The sequence below is a fragment of the Sus scrofa genome, chromosome 4, assembly GCF_054392235.1.
Source record: "Sus scrofa isolate SSC_HxYL_T2T_F1_AM1 chromosome 4, Sscrofa_HxYL_maternal_Yorkshire_Landrace_v2.0, whole genome shotgun sequence".
NCBI classification, from domain to species: Eukaryota; Metazoa; Chordata; class Mammalia; order Artiodactyla; family Suidae; genus Sus; species Sus scrofa.
In genome coordinates, this window is record NC_139386.1 from 11,550,953 (window position 1) to 11,566,810 (window position 15,858).

General features: G+C 40.9%; 1 protein-coding gene across 3 annotated transcripts in view; it reads right to left on the bottom strand.

Annotated features, from left to right (window-relative positions):
• LOC110260221 (uncharacterized) overlaps nucleotides 1–15,858 on the bottom strand; it is a 169,916-nt gene that overhangs the window by 90,766 nt on the left and 63,292 nt on the right. For 2 of the 3 annotated variants that reach the window (XR_014842971.1, XR_002343082.2), the window contains one exon: nucleotides 12,594–15,307. The exons of the other annotated variant lie outside the window; for it this stretch is intronic. The gene's annotated coding sequence lies outside the window, so the exon portion shown is untranslated. Of the gene's footprint in view, nucleotides 1–12,593; nucleotides 15,308–15,858 lie in introns of those variants that run through there. 3 annotated transcript variants of the gene reach the window in all.

Consider the following 15,858-nt stretch of genomic DNA (forward strand, 5'->3'; position numbering starts at 1 on the left):
TTATACACAACCTATTGCAACTTAGTTGAAATCTGGGCATGTTTCTATCTCAGCATCTGGCATGCTGCCTGGCAGTTTTCAATAATTATTGAATAGAATAAATGATTATGAAAAATAGAGATGTAGTTCTTTGTCCCAACAAATCAAGGAGACTTTAAAAAGTAATAGGATATATAAAATCAATCCCAGACAGGAAAAAAAAATATGGACACTTCTGAAAAGCAGAAGTATTTAAAATCAACTGTGTGCTTGGAGCCTGAAAATTACAGTTTAGATTCCCACATTCCTTATTTGGGCAGAAAGTGCTTTATTTCCTAGGAAAGTCATGATGGATTTATGGAAAATTTTGTGCTGTTTGGTGAAAAAAGTCAAATCTAAATAACAGGAAAAAAAACCCATATTGTTAATAAGTGCCAACTTGGAAAAGCGACTGACACTTGGATAAGAATACATACCAGTTTTCCTGGGTTATCCTGTTATCTATCCTGGTAAAGTATGGGCAGCATCACCTTTCCCAATCGGAAATTTCACATTGGTAACAATAACTCCTTGTTAAAATTTCAATTAATGGAACACATAAAAGAAATATAGTATTCACAGCTCAGTATAGAAGGATATTCCTTAGAATGTTATTTGTACTATTTGAAAGTGAGAAACAGCCTAAATGTTCAGCAATGAAGAACTGCCTAAATGAAAAATGGGCATCCCGCTTGTGGACATTATGTTGCCATTAAAAACAATGACTTAGACCTATGCTTATAGAAGATGTACATATGCTACATTGTTCAACACTGATAAAAGCAGGTTTCATGATTTTACTCTTTTTCAATGAAAAAGAGAAAGGGAGAGAGAAATTTGAAGGCAGTCATAGCTATATTTAAAGTTCTGCTCCTCCATTTCAGAGTTGAAGAGATCAACCCAACTCATTTAACCTGTCTGATCATTGATTTCCCTTGCTTTATAAAATGAAGTGTTAAAAAAAAAAAATCGTTGCCTCTTGGTGCTGATCTGAGGAAACGCTATGTTTAACGCATGTTGACCTGGTGGTTTTCAACCAGGGACAATTCTGGTCCCCAGAGGCCATCTGGTCATGTCTAGAGATGTTGGTTGCTAGAGGTGATGGTGGAGAGGAAGTGGTCCCACTGGCATCTAATAGGGGGAGATGGGGAGCTGGGGAAGCTGCCATACATCTTATGATGTAAGCAAGACAGCCTCCACATCAAAGAACTCTCTGGCCCCAAATATAAGTCGTGCTGAAATTAAAAAAACTATTTTAGACATAAGTACTCAATAAATGTCTATGAATGCCACTTTTTTCCTGCACCTGTGGCAAATGGAAGTTCCCCAGCCAGGGACTGAATCTGAGCCCCAGCTGAGACCTCTGCCACAACACCGGGTCCTTAACCCATTGTGCTGGGCCTCTAAACCTTTCCTCCCTAGTGACCCAAGCTGCTGCTGCAGAGACTATGCTGGAATCTTTTTTTTTCTTTTTTTCTTTTTTTTTTTTATTATTTTCCCACTGTACAGCAAGGGGGTCAGGTCATCCTTAGATGTATACATTGCAGTTACAGTGAAGAAACTATGCTGGAATCTTAACCCACTGCATCACAGTGGGAACTTCTGAATACCACCATTAATATGCTAACAGTGTTGAGCTTTCTAGAGTGGGGTTCAGTGTGTATCCGTGCATGTCAGTGTGTTTTCATTGTATTTATCTTTATGTTGCATTACTGCCTGTGTTCCATAGAGACTACTTGAGTACTAAAACAGAAATTTCAACATTCATTTTCGATGTCAATTTTTTAAATGGCAATGACCATGGATAATAACTGGAAGCCCCTTGAAGTTGGAGACCAAATCTCATCTGCACAGGGCAGGATCTAGCACCAAAGAGGGGTTTGATGGTGCTTGCAGAGCCAAATTCAAATACACAAGGCAGTAGGGCTAAGAAAGGGAGAGGAAGCAAGCTTGTATGACTAGACAAATTTTTGCCCCTGCTTTAACAAAGTGGATAGGCTAATGCGTAATCAGTACATCACAAATATGTAAATTACTCTGCAAACATCCTGTCTGGAAAGAGTTTGTCAGCTAAACATTTGTCTGCTATGACGTGCTCTCATCAACTGCCATACCCACGTACTTGACAATTATACACATCATTTTTGGAGGCTGCAGAAGTTAAAATGTCTCCCAATAATGAACATCTTGAAGACATAATGTTTCTTGGTATTTTCCCCCTCATTCTACCCTGTTTTGTAGTGGTTTGATAGGATTTCAAATCAACTTGTTTATGACCAAAAAAATGAAGTTCTATTTATAAGTCATTGTTTTGATAGAAAAGTGAAATTATGTCAGTGGCTCAGTTGCTGAGTGGCCCTGCTGGGGAGCTTATCAATAGAACCGAGGAACTTGGGGTTAATAGATGCAGACTATTGCCTTTGGAATGGATTAGCAATGAGATCCTGCTGTGTAGCACTGGGAACTATGTCTAGTCACTTATGGTGGAGCACGATAATGTAAGAAAAAAGAATGTATACATATGTGTGTAACTGGGTCACCATGCTGTACAGTAGAAGATTGACAGAACACTGACAGAACACTGTAAACCAGCTATAATGAAAAAAAATCATATATATAAAGAACCTAGGAAGAATCAACTATCACCAGGGAATATTTAGACTGTAAATATCCAGCATTTATAAGGACAAACCAAGAGTGTTTGGTCTGGGCAAGGCGACTCTGATGACAAAATAGCTCTCCGAAGACCTTGGGGCATTAGCTTGAGCCTGGGCAAGGCATCTCTGCCTGGCAGTGCTGACAACCATGCAGTGGCCCCTCTAAGGCGATCATCTTGCAGGGCAACACCAGAGCTCTGTTCCCTAGCAACATCTTCAGCAACAAAGGACTTTCATTTTTTGTACAGGCAGCTGGACATCAGCTCTAGGCTGACTACACAGTCTCTCCTGAGAACCAACTCATAGAAAGGTAGGAGAGCTGAGTCAAACTAAATTTGGACTTTATTCCTTTTACCTCTCCTTGCCTGGAACAATAGCATAATTAACCCATAATGATGGGTTTGGAGTATGATTTCTTTATTGGCTTATTAAGAGACTGTATGTTATTGGCTTGTGAAATTATTATAATTCCTTCAGTGAACCTGTCTTAAATAGTGGCAAAGATAATCTCAGTCTCTGAATATAATTTCTCCCCAATCTTTCCAGTTCAACCATATTGTGCCATTTTCTTGCTGAATTATTGGTCCCAAAATATTAAAGAGAGAAAGAGAGAAACTGACTCAGTTCTTAGCCTGGAGAGTCTGTGAGTGCTAGCTTTTGAAAAGTTACATGAGATTGAAGGACACTTCCAAAATTCCACACCTTTACCTGTAAAATGGAGAGCATAACACTTAGGCCTCTGACAATCAAATGAAATGCTAAAATGCAATACATATCATTGACACTCAGTGAAAAGTAGTTGGCATCATCCTTTGTCTTTCCAAAAGAGGGTCCCTTTGCAAAATGCTGCAGTTTCACTGAGAATCAAGTTCACTTTTCGTCCTGTCCTAGGCAGGAACTGAACACATCTGTGATATAAGATTCACTGAAAGCCACCATGGTGTCATTGGTCTACAGTCACCTAGTAACAAAACTTCATTTTATCAGTTATCAACCAGTATTGCTTTTATGTTTTAATATCCATTATCCCTTTAAACGAGAAAGTACTATCAAAGCCGTATTTAGTGTTAGTTGAAACGTGAAAATGAACTGCCACAGCCAACTTGGGGGTGTGGTAAAGCTCCCCTTTTAAGTTATCATCCTTCTAAACTCCTCATAATCTCCTCCACTCCTACTCCAGAGATCTTTTTCTTTTTTAATGTGTTTCTCCTCATGCACCATTGAGAACCATACTTCGAATAATGCCAAAATACTTAGGTGGTCCCGAGGAATCCCTTTTTTTTTTTAAGCCTGGTTTCACAAGGTCGATCAAAGGAAGCCTTCACGGTTCCATCACTGAATAATCAATCAAGTCAAAAACAATTGATTGGCTCCAAGCCTGTCACCAACATATTGATCCACCCATTGAGGTCTGCTCAAAGACAATGAAGGTGATAAAATCCATGACTGCGCTGAGAAATGAGCAAATGAGGGACCCTGTGCTGATGGTTTCCTCCCTCTTAATTATCTTGTTATTTTGTAAATTGATTTTTAAGGCTGTTAACACATGAATCTGTATGCACCATGACATAAAGGAGACAACCGGGTCAAATTTTTCTTGTGGCCACTTGTTGTTGGTATGAGCATCAACACACTTGTTCATGTCTAGTGGTTTTAGCCATAAAACAGGAATCATACAGAACTTTTCCATGGAGAGGCTTACGGTGACCATGCAGAAAATGTAAAGCAGTAGTTGCAAAGGCCTGCAAACCAAATGACCTTGATATGGATCCCAACTCTGCAGCATCACTGATGTCAGATCTTAGGCAATTTACTCTCCTTATATCTCAGTTTTCTTACCTTTAAAACTGTTGTACAAACAGTAACTATCCCATAGAACCTTTATAAGTGATAGAATAAAAACCTACAAATTTTAGAGCATCATACTTTGAAAGCCTTCAGTAAAAACTAGATTTTTTTCTGCCTTTTGAAATTCTTTTCATTATCTCTTTCCTGTGTTCTTTGGTGTTATCTTTTCTATTTTATCTCACACATGTTGAGAAGCTACACTGGCTAAGGCAGCCATGGCTGGTTGTCCAGCAAAATCTGTTCTTTACTGCCCCCCTCCCTTCCACCTCCATATTATTTTGTGAGTAGATCATGAAAACTTGATCTATAAGTTGGAAAATGAAAGTGAAGGATGGCAGGACAGAAAGAAGAATTCTGATGATTATACGGTCACCATAGGAGTCCTGGGTCAAGCTGGAAAGATCATAGTCCTGGATCTCTGCTATAAGAATTCATAGCTGAGAATGAGAAACACTGTCATGTTTGATTGAAGGTACGTCTCATTGGGGTTGAGGAAAGGTCGTATGATCATACTAAGAAGTATCACTTTGGCATCATGGAATCAAGCGATTTCCACAATGCTGGCTAAAAAAAAAAAAATGCCTGTGGATAACAAATAGCCAGGATAATAATTTATTTGTGTGACTATCCTTGGCCCTTGTTCTCTAAGTCCACTGAATGAATATATAAATAAGAGAAAAAATAGAAAAAAGTGAATGAATATACTGTCTTCCAGCTCGATCTATTTCAAGACAATATAATTCAGCTTTTCTCCCTGGAGTCTCTAAAAATTAAATGTAAGTCCTATTTGTTTCATCAACATAAGATTGTTAGAAATAACACAGGGCTGAGAATCAAGGGGCCTGGATTCTGCTCTGATTCTTTGAACTATGCGACTTTGAGAATTCAATTCTTCTGAGCTTTAGTTTATTTCTCTGCACTAGGTCCATCACATATAGCCTGGAAAGTTGTTTACAGGGTCCCAAATATGTATCTTGAAATCTTAACATGTAGAACACATATAAGATACTATTATAACTAGTCCCATTGATGGTTTATGTTGACTCAGAGGTTCCATGGAAGAGAACCACCAAGGGGTGTTTCAGAAATGAAAAATCTGGTGATGCACCAGTTGGCAATACATTCTGAGACTGAGAATATGTATTCATGCGCTTAGGTCTGCCCTTCACACCTGCCCCCAACCCAATCCCTGCCCTCTGTGAGGAGACACAAGCCTGCTATTCATCATAGTCTTTGCATACCATCGAGAATGTGCTGCTGCTCCAGTCCATTGGAACAGGCGGCTGGTTGGCAAAGCCATCAGACACCTGTTGAGGGTGAGTCATCCCTATTCACAGGATGTGCCTCACTGCCTAGGGGTAGAGTGTTCAGCTGAGGATGAGATCCCTGGCTGGCCTGCTCTGGCGCAGCTGATGCTCTCATTCATTGGCAGCTTTTAGGCGAAACCAGAGAGCCATGGTCTAATTTCACTTGCTCCTCATCTTCTCTTTTGACAGATGGATGTTCGCAGTGGAGCTGTCATGCACATTCGTTCAGGCTCGGGAGCCTTACAAGGAATTATGTTGGGCTTGAAGGAAATCAACTATTTCATGGAAATTAAAATGAGTGGTGGCGACATTGATACGGTATCTCCTCGATTCTCTGACATTTTCTTCCAGCATACCCAGCTTTGCTAGCATGACTGCTTAGGTTAAGGTCTAGGCCATTATGTCCATTCCAGAACCAGCTGGTCTTGCAGATTAAATTCATTCCATAGTCAATAAACTCTTGATCCTAACTGGCACTTTTGTATTTGTTAAATTAATCCATGAATATTGAAGTTTTTGCAGGAATTGACTGGTCATCAGTATTGGGGTTTCTAGGACACTTTAAATAATTAAGGCCATCTCCCAGTTGCCTTTCCAGAATTTCTATTTAGAAGGGGTTTAGGAGCTACAACACATGGAAGGAGAAAGTGAGAGTCTTGAAAATAGTTTCCTCTGAGTTTTACAGACTATCGAGAGGTACACATTTCAAAAAATGGTGAATGTCTGATAACCACCCAAGTCCTTACTGTACAACCAGCACTGTCTTACTCTCTCTGCATGTTGAATTTACCGAAAGACAGAAACACAAATAAAACCGAAATTGAAAAATTAGCTTTGTGACTGACAAAGCAAGATTAGAGTAGGCAGTATAGTTTGGAACTGTACACAAAATGAAGCTTTCTTCTCTTTTCCTGCTGAGTTTAACTCACCAGCCCAGTCACGGATACAGTGGTGAAACATACAGGGTATTCACATGCAGTCCTCACTGGTCTCCCCATGGAGGAGAGCGTCTGGCCTGTAGGCAGGCAGGTCTGATAAAAGAAATCTAGAAGATCCACAAAGTGACTCTTTTCAAAAAGTTCCTATTTTATGACAGGTAATATATCAGAGGTGAAGAGAAGGGCAGACATTCTTCACTTAGCATCTGGAAGACGGCAGATGTCTAGGCTAGTGGTTTTGTTAGGAAAAAGCGAATATGGCTACTTCCTACAGTTCCCAGGATTAAATAAAATGGCAGGCATAGTAGGGGGAGTGAGAAAAGCCCTGGATTTGGAACCAGATGAAACTGAATTTGATGCCTAGCTCTATCATTTACAGCTTTGTTGCAATCTCTTTGTTTCTGCCTGCCTTGGTTCCTTTTCCAGGATGGAAGGGAGGGCACTGAGGATACAAAGCTACCTGCAGAACAGCAGAGTGAGAGACTCTGTCATTGAGAGTCCTGGCTCTGGAGCAAGAAGGACCTAATTTGATTAATCCTAGTTTCAGAGTTTCTTGAGCACCAAGTTTTACATGTGCACGATAGAGAATATATGGGAAGGACTCAAGGCAAAATAACTACTAAATAGCTAATTGCCATTAAAAATAAATAATAAAAAACAAAGAACTTCTGTTTAATTTTACTTAATCATTGCCAAGTTATGGAGCTTAGGGGATGAGATATGAGACACTATGATTTATGATTAAAAATGTGTATTTGGTCTTGTCCTTTTCTGGCAGAGAATACCTAAAACTCTTGAGTTTCTTCCATGATGAGAGTGACAGATGTCTTTTATTATGTTACTGAGGTGACTTTTGGAATACCCTTAGATGGGGGTTAAGGATGCCCTAAAGATGGGGGTTGGTCACCAGAGGAATCAACCGGGTGTTTAACAGGTTGGAATCTTCAATCCCGTTCTAACCTCTGGGGAGGGGAGAGGGGCTGGAAGCTGAAGTAACTGGTAATGACCAATGATTAATCAATCATGCCATATCGTGTAATTAAAACCTCCATAAAACCCTGAGGACAGGGCTCACAGATTTTCTGGGGTGGTAAAAACACAGAGGTGTAAGGAGACTGGAATACCTGGAAGGAAGCATCATTTCTCTAAGGCCATCCCATGGTCTGTTAGCTAAGGAAGTCACAGAAAGTTGACCAGATTCAAGGTAGGGAACCAAAGACTCTACCTGGGGGAGTGGCAAGGTTCTAGAAGAGCATGGAAATAGCGTTGCAAGCATTTTTGGAAACACACACTGTGTCACATGTGCGCATCTGAAGAACAAGGACACTGTCCTTCTTTCTGTCAATTGCTGGGGCCAAAAATCAAGTTATTGTGCTGGGTTGCTCTCTTATTTTCACATTCAATTAATCAGAAAATCCTGTCAGTTCAAAACACATCTCAGACCTGAGGTTGTCTTCATCTGAGGACAAACTTCCTCATTCAAGCTGCCATTCTCCCCTCCCTCCAAGACTGTAGTAGCTTCCCAACTGATCCTACATTTCTTTTGTTCCTACATTCCATTCTCTAAAAAGCAGCCCCATCATCATCTCAAGACATGATGCAGATCACATCCCTCCCTGCTGACAAAATCTCCAGTGACAACACGGATCCCTGTCTAGTTGATAACGGGAGCCATTCACCAGAACGATATAAAAATTCTAAATGTCAATGAATCTACTATCCTAAGTACAATACATGAAAAGCAAACACTGACAGAAATGATCTGGCAAGTCTCACTCAGGAACAAAAATTTCTACATAGCTCTCTGTCACTGATAGATCAGGCAGAGAGAAAGTATTAATGGCATATACCTTAAAGGGTTACGAGTAGGCTGAAATGCTCATCCCCTTAGCTAGGTGGATTTTCTCATCTGAATTGTTCTATCTATTGCATACTGCAAAAGATTGGGAAACACTGCCTTAGATTGTCTCTCAAACAATGACATGTGCCAGAATGTTCATTGCTGCTGCGTTTTGGGAGAGTGAACGTTTTAAAATAACCAAAATATCCTATTGTCAGTTGAGCGGGGAAAAAAAAAAAATCTACACAATGGATTACATATATATATATGAACAGTATAAATCTCACAAGTATAATATTGAGAAAAAAACAGTTGTAAGAAACATGCAATATATTATGATGAGAATGTTACATAGTTGCTACACAATACTATCATTATTCATGAATGTATACATATGCTTTAAAATATACAGAAAAAAGACAAGTACAACAACAAAAAATCACCAAATTCATGTTAGGGATTAGGTATAAGGAGGATGGAAGTAAAGAAAAGAGGAAGAAAATTATAGTAATGAGGTCATGAGGGAAATAACACGGATTTAGGTTGTTTTTTGTTTTATCTCTTATGAGGCAATGGTACAAAGGTTCTAATTATACTATTATTTTTACACATGAAAATTAAAAAGCAAAGTTTGAGCTCAGAGCTTATAAAAGCACACGCGCTCGCACACACATGTATACGGGCACACATCTCTAGTGGTTACCCATCATAAACTTTATTCTGGCTTGCAAAGCACCTCTACGACCACCTTTCAGACTCAATATGATATCGCTTTCCTGATGTTAGCTTATGCAGATCTTTTAATAGGTCAAGTTCATTCCTGCCTCTGAACATACTTGCTTTCCCTGGGAACTGTCTGCTTGACACCTTACCAATTAGATTTCAGCTTCCATGTCACCTAATTAAACCGCTTGCCTTGAACGCCCAAGCTCATGTAGTCATTTCACCCCAGGTTACTTCTCCTCAGTCTATACATTTACTGGAAATGTTTTACTTATTTTTTTCTTGCTTGAACTTCCCTTGTCTAGAACTTGAGTTCTGTGAGAGCAGAAACCTGATCTGCTTCCGTCCGATGGGTCTTCCTAGGACCTGGAAGAGGTCACCCCCATTAAAAGCAAATAATAAATGAGTTTTGAACTGCTCAATGAATGAAAAAAAACTACTGGAGGAGTTCCCCTGTGACTCGCGGGTTAAGAACGTGACAGTATCTGTGAGGATTCGGGTCCCATCTGTCAGTGGGTTAAGGATCCAGCATTGCTGGAAGTCGCGGACATAGGTCATAGATGCAGCTCGCATCCAGTGTTGCTGTGGCTGTGGTGTCGGCCAGCAGCTGCAGCTCCCATTCGACCCCTAGCCTAAAAATTTCCATCTGCCACAGGTGCAGCTTTAAAAAGAAAGAAAACTGCTGGAAAAATACCACTTGCTAGTATTGAGGTGTGTTTATGTTAGTTTCGTATTAAGAAAATTGAAGTATTTTTTTTTAAAAAAAGTTTAAATTCTAGGTGACAGTCTTGGCCCTGAGGCCTTATAAAAGTTGCTCGACTTCCGTCAACTTTTAATGTAAATTTCTCCGTGTAAAGAAAGGACACACAATATAAGAGTTGGTCAGTTTCAGTTTTATGCAGGGTCTTACTGAATATCATAGCGTGAAAGATAGCCTCTCAGTTGCCTCTGAAAGAACTGCTCTAAAGACGTCGTGGAAAAGCCATTTTAATTATGATTTTTGGCTAGGCCATGCATGCAGACAAGCACACATCTTGGGAAAAGATTACAGTTAATCACAAGGAACAGCTATCTCAAGTTAATACCTTCAGTGCTTTTCTATGTATGGGAAGATGCAAGAAGCTGGGTTTATTGGAATTCTTCCTGCGACACCCCTCTCTCTCTCTAAGGGACTTGTTTATTCGAAGCACAGCGTGTGCCATCCTGTTCTTCGTCCTGAATTCCCTGTGGAGCGCACTCTGTCAGAGCAGTGGGTCAGGACTTAAGCCGGGTAGGACTGGGGGTTTCACACATCATGGAAGCCTCTCCACCTGGACCATCCTAAGTCTCCCACGGAGCACACTGTCCTCTCGCTGTTGAAAGGTGAGTAGCACTCCTCGGAAAACCATCTGCTACTCAGATCATCCACCCTCTTTATTTTGGGGAAACGTGCCTCTGATTACTTGATCACTTTTATTTTTTCCTTTTAACGATTTTTATTTTTTCCATTATAGTTGGTTTACAGCGTTCTGTCAATTTTCTACTGTGCAGCAAAATGACCCAGTGGCACACACTTACAGATTCTTTTCCTCACATTATCCTCCATCATGCTCCATCACAAGTGACTGGATATAGTTCCCTGCGCAAATCTCCTTGCTTATCCATTCCAAGTGCAGTCATTTGCATCTATTAACCCCAGGATTCCCAGTCCATCCCACTCCCTTTCCCCTCCCGCCCTTGGCAACCACAAGTCTGTTATCCAAGTCCATGTGTTTCTTTCCTGTGGAAAGGTCCACTTGTGCTGTGTATTAGATTCCAGATATAAGTGATATCATATGGTATATATTTCTGACTTAGTGTGCTTTGATAACTTTTTTTCCCTCAATGTTTAGCAAAGTTAACTCTCATTTGAAATATGGAGGTCTTATCTTTAGGAAGGATTCTATACTGTGGAATTTTGAATCCTTTCTCTCTACAAAAAGGAGCAAATAACTGTAGTATAATGTACTCCTCTGCTTCCAAGCCATACTTTCAGACAAGTCATCTAAGCATCAAAGTTAATTTTATCCTCAAAACTGTGATAAAGAGTGGTTGAAGATCCTACATCCTGAGAGACTAAGAGTCTCTATCCTATAATAACATTTTAAGTAATTTTTCCTTAACAGCTAACCTCAGTCTTTCAAGTTAGTACTGTTCAGCCTCTGTGGACAAACTTCCTGGGTTTAGATAGTGTTGTTCTTATTAGTAGCTGTGTGACTTCAGGCAAGTACTTTAACCTCTCTGTGCAAAGTGGAGATGATAATGCTAGCATCCACATCACAGGACTTTTGTGAAGATTCAAAGAGCTACTGTAGGTAAGCACTTAGATCAATGCCCAGAGCATAGTAAACACCATGTGAATGTCAGCAATACATGTTCTTATTAACTATGGGACATTGGCTTTAACCTTTGTGCTAACAAGTAAGAGTTGGTCACCTTCACTCACAGTTTACATAAGATTCCAAACAACTTGACCAGACTTGGGGAGCGCGACATTCTCTGATAAGGTGTAGAAGCTGTGTGCCACCCCTTCCCCACACCTCGCCCTCTGCATCTCTTCCATCTGGATGCTCCTGAGTTATATCCTTTTATAACAAGCCAGAATCTAACGAGTAAATGGATTTTCTGAGTTCTGTGAGCTGCTCCAGCAAATTAATTGAACCCTAAGAGAAGATCGTGGAAACATCCGATTTATAGCCAGTGGATCAGAAGGGCATAGGTAACAACATCCTGGACTTGCAACTGAAGTGTGTGTGGAGGGACAATACCTTAGGACTGAACCCCTAACCTGTGGGATCTGATAGTGTCAGAAATGAGTTGAATTGGCAGACACTCAGCTGTTTTCCTGAGAATTCTTTGGTGGTGGTATAGGACTCTCTCCCCCCCACACACACACATACACCCCCCCCCACAGAAATTGGTGCCAACCCCCCCCCCCAAAAAAAAAGCCAGCCTTAGGATATTTCTTTACAATGCTGACAATATTTGAGTTACTAATTGGGATTGCATACTTGGTGGTAATTAATTCCTTGTACATAAATTTTCCAATGCATTTTCAATTACTTTGACTAGAGTGGCTAAGGACATTACAAATCTGGTCCTGAATTAACCCTCTACTCTCTCCTTTTCTCACTTCTCCCTTATACTCTGTGCAGTTCGACTATTCTTAGAAAATAATGTTTCCAGGTCATGGGAATTCCCCAGTAAAGTTGTATTGAACTCAATTGAAAGGCTGACATAATTATGGTATCAGACAACTGAGTTTTATCCTAGAAGCCCAACGACTTCTGACCTCTGAATCTTTACTAAGTTTTCCCTTTAAATCTAAAGCAATTTTATCTCTAAAATCAGACATGAATGGCAGTTAGCATAGAGAGAGAGAAATTTCTTATGGCTCTGTCCTAGTACCATGCATTCTCAAGTTTTTGCAGTTTTAATTATTTGCTCACACAATAGTGAACATTTATTATGTACATTAGCCTTGAGGTGGCACCACTGTGGGGAGAAAGAACACACAATCTTATTTCTCCTTGAGAATTTCAAAATCTAGTGGAAGTGATGGATAAAGAGAAAGAGAAAAGAAGATTTTAATGAAGGAAAAGAAGCAATATGGTGGAAATAAGAAATAAACACTGGTGGTTTATACAGAGAGTTCAGAGATCCAGAAGAGAGGGCAACTAATCCAGTTTGGGGTTAAAGTTGGAATATTAGTGCCACAGAATAGAGAAAGCTTCTCAGTAGAGCTGACACATGCTGAACGTCAAGGATGTGGGTGGAAGTCACCCATACCCACAGAGGTAATATTTCAGACCATTTATGTGTGAGAAGGCAACTCATGTCGTTACCTGCAATAGAAGGGTTGATCATTCTGTTTCCATCTTACAAAGGAGAAAAATATAGCTCATTATCCGTGGAGAAGTAACATTCTGATAATCCCTCTGGTTCAAATGCCCCGATTAACTAATGGACCATGGCGAGTCTCAAAGAAATGGATTTGCCATTGCGATGCCCCGACTTGGTTCCCTGACCCATGCTTTTAAGCAGAAGCCATTTAACTTCTTCCATCAGAAGTCATCCAGTGAGATGCTCTGGCCTCACTTCCCTTTCAGGGATAACTTCAGGACCCAGTAGAAGAGGAAGGAGCCTGGAAGCTCTGCCATGGGTCAACTTGGCTGATGGTTCTGTGTAATCAGGTCATTAAGCTTTAGTAACCAGACTCTTATAGTGAACCTGCGACTATGCCTCATGCTCAATTCATAGTGCAGCCTTCCTGCATTCAACTATTTATTCTACAAATATTTGTTGTCACTGACAATATGCCAGGTGTTCTACTAGGCATGATGGCTGCAGTGATAACTCTAAGTTATTCCCTGTCATTTAGGAAATCACAGTCTCTCCTCTATTCCTCTGAGCTTGATGCCCTGTCTCAGTTTCCTAGGCAGTTACGCTGCAGACTTTTCCAGACTCTGTTAAGATCTTCGTGAGGTCTCAAATACCATTCTAGGATTGTGATTCCTATGGCAAGATCTCTTCTACCTTCTGACAGAGCTCTAACCTTGCTTTTCACCCCTTTATTGCTGATCCTCTCTCTAGGAATTCTGGATTTCCTCCTTTTAGATGTATCCCAGAGCACTTATCTAGCTTCCAAGTGATGGTCTGCTTCAGACTGGTCCATCCTACCACAGACCAAAACCTCCTCTGGGGGCTCAAGATCATTGAGTTAATGGAGACCTGGGCTTATGATGTCATTTAACATCTACTTACTGAGCACCTGTGTCTGGCAGGTCAGTGCTTGTTACATACCTTGCAAAGCTATTTAAACTCACTTCACTTTCTCCAGCTGGAATATTAACACCTATCTCTTGGGTTGTTATTAGAAATAAGATTTTATACTTGTTAGGTTGGGTTCCCTAGAAGCAGAGCCTGAGACAAGGATTCATATACAAGTGATTGACTGATGGAGTGTTTTGGGGAAGGGGATGAGGAAAGAAGGATAGAGAAGGGGAAGGAGCTGTACGGGAAGTAGTTTCAGCTGACATATAAACTTAACCTAGTATTTTGGGAAGACCAAAAGCCTAAATTGCCCCACAGACTCTGTCTTGGACCCTCAAGTCAGGCCTTGATGCAAGTGGTGAGGAGGGAGACCACAACCTCAGAATCTCTGTGAAGTGGCTTCAGTAGTCCAAGGGGAAGCCTACGGAGAAATTGCAGCTTGAAGCTATGAGCGGAAACACCCACTGTACCTGGAGGATGGGTAACAAGCCCAACAGGTAAAAGGGACCCCAAGGGACCTAAGTAGAGCACCAACATCATTTTTTATAATAATCTTACTCTGAAGACAGAGGAAAACAGGTTATTGTAAATCAGTGAAACTGAAAGACATAAGCAGCTTTCAGTGCTGTCTGCCAAACAAGGGTGAAGAGAGGCTTCTTGGAGGATGATGTAACTCAATGGAGCTTCAAAGAGTAAGCAGGAGGGAGCAAGGCAAAGTCACATATCAAATGTGGTCCTTAAAGGCTCTGATCAAGATCATCCAAAACCAACTCCCTGATTTCACAGCCCCACCTGACAGCGAGCCAGGTCCAGTGAGGAAAAAGCAAGAACTTGCCTTCTGAGTGTCACCAAGGTGCAGCAGGGCAAAATCAAGATTCGATGTGGTGAAACCAGGGGGAGGTTCACTTCTTCCCAGGCAGTCATCCAAACACTCTGTTCACGCCGATACTCTTCCAGCAGGGCCCGGGAAGGCCATACCACAAATATGTAGATTGATATCAGCATGTGCTGGGAACAGTTCCAAGCTCAGCTTTCTGCAGTTTGTATAGATGCTCATGAGACACAAAGAAAAAGATATCGATTGGCTTGACCCCGAAGGAGGGAACACACATACTGTTCTTGTAGGGTGTTGCCACTTGATGTTGTCGAGGCCGCCCCCGAGGCAAATGCATGGACTGAATCCATCTGATGATTCAAAAGATGGGAATCAGAGACTACATATTTAAAACCCCGGCTCTTCGATGGATACAGTTAGGACACTTTTTAAAAGGAGAGCAAGAAGTAGAGAGATTAACTCCCATCTTCAATGCTACTGACTGGGGAAAAGGCATTGATTCATCCGTGAGATGGTTAATAGCAGGTGTCTTGTGTGACATATGCCAACAAATGAAGTTGTTTGGGGCCCTAATCCTTTTCCATCTGTTCCCTAACAGGGAGAGGAAACAGGAGAGGTTGTGAATAATTCTAGAACTTCAAGATCCTTGTCACCCTGGAATGTGGAAGTCCCACTTCCCCCTCACTGACCTGACAATCTCCCAAGGATCCTGGAGTTTTCTGGGAAGGTGTGTGATACCTCAGATATGGACACTTTCTCACCTGCTCTGATCTGTGCTGGTGAAACTTGCCAGATTCGAAAGGGGCCAGTGAGGTGTTAAGCATTTCTCTCAGGAGGGACATAATAGAAAAATCCTTCTGTTCCTCCTTTCCTCTGCTTACCTGGAGTTGTGCCCAGATTT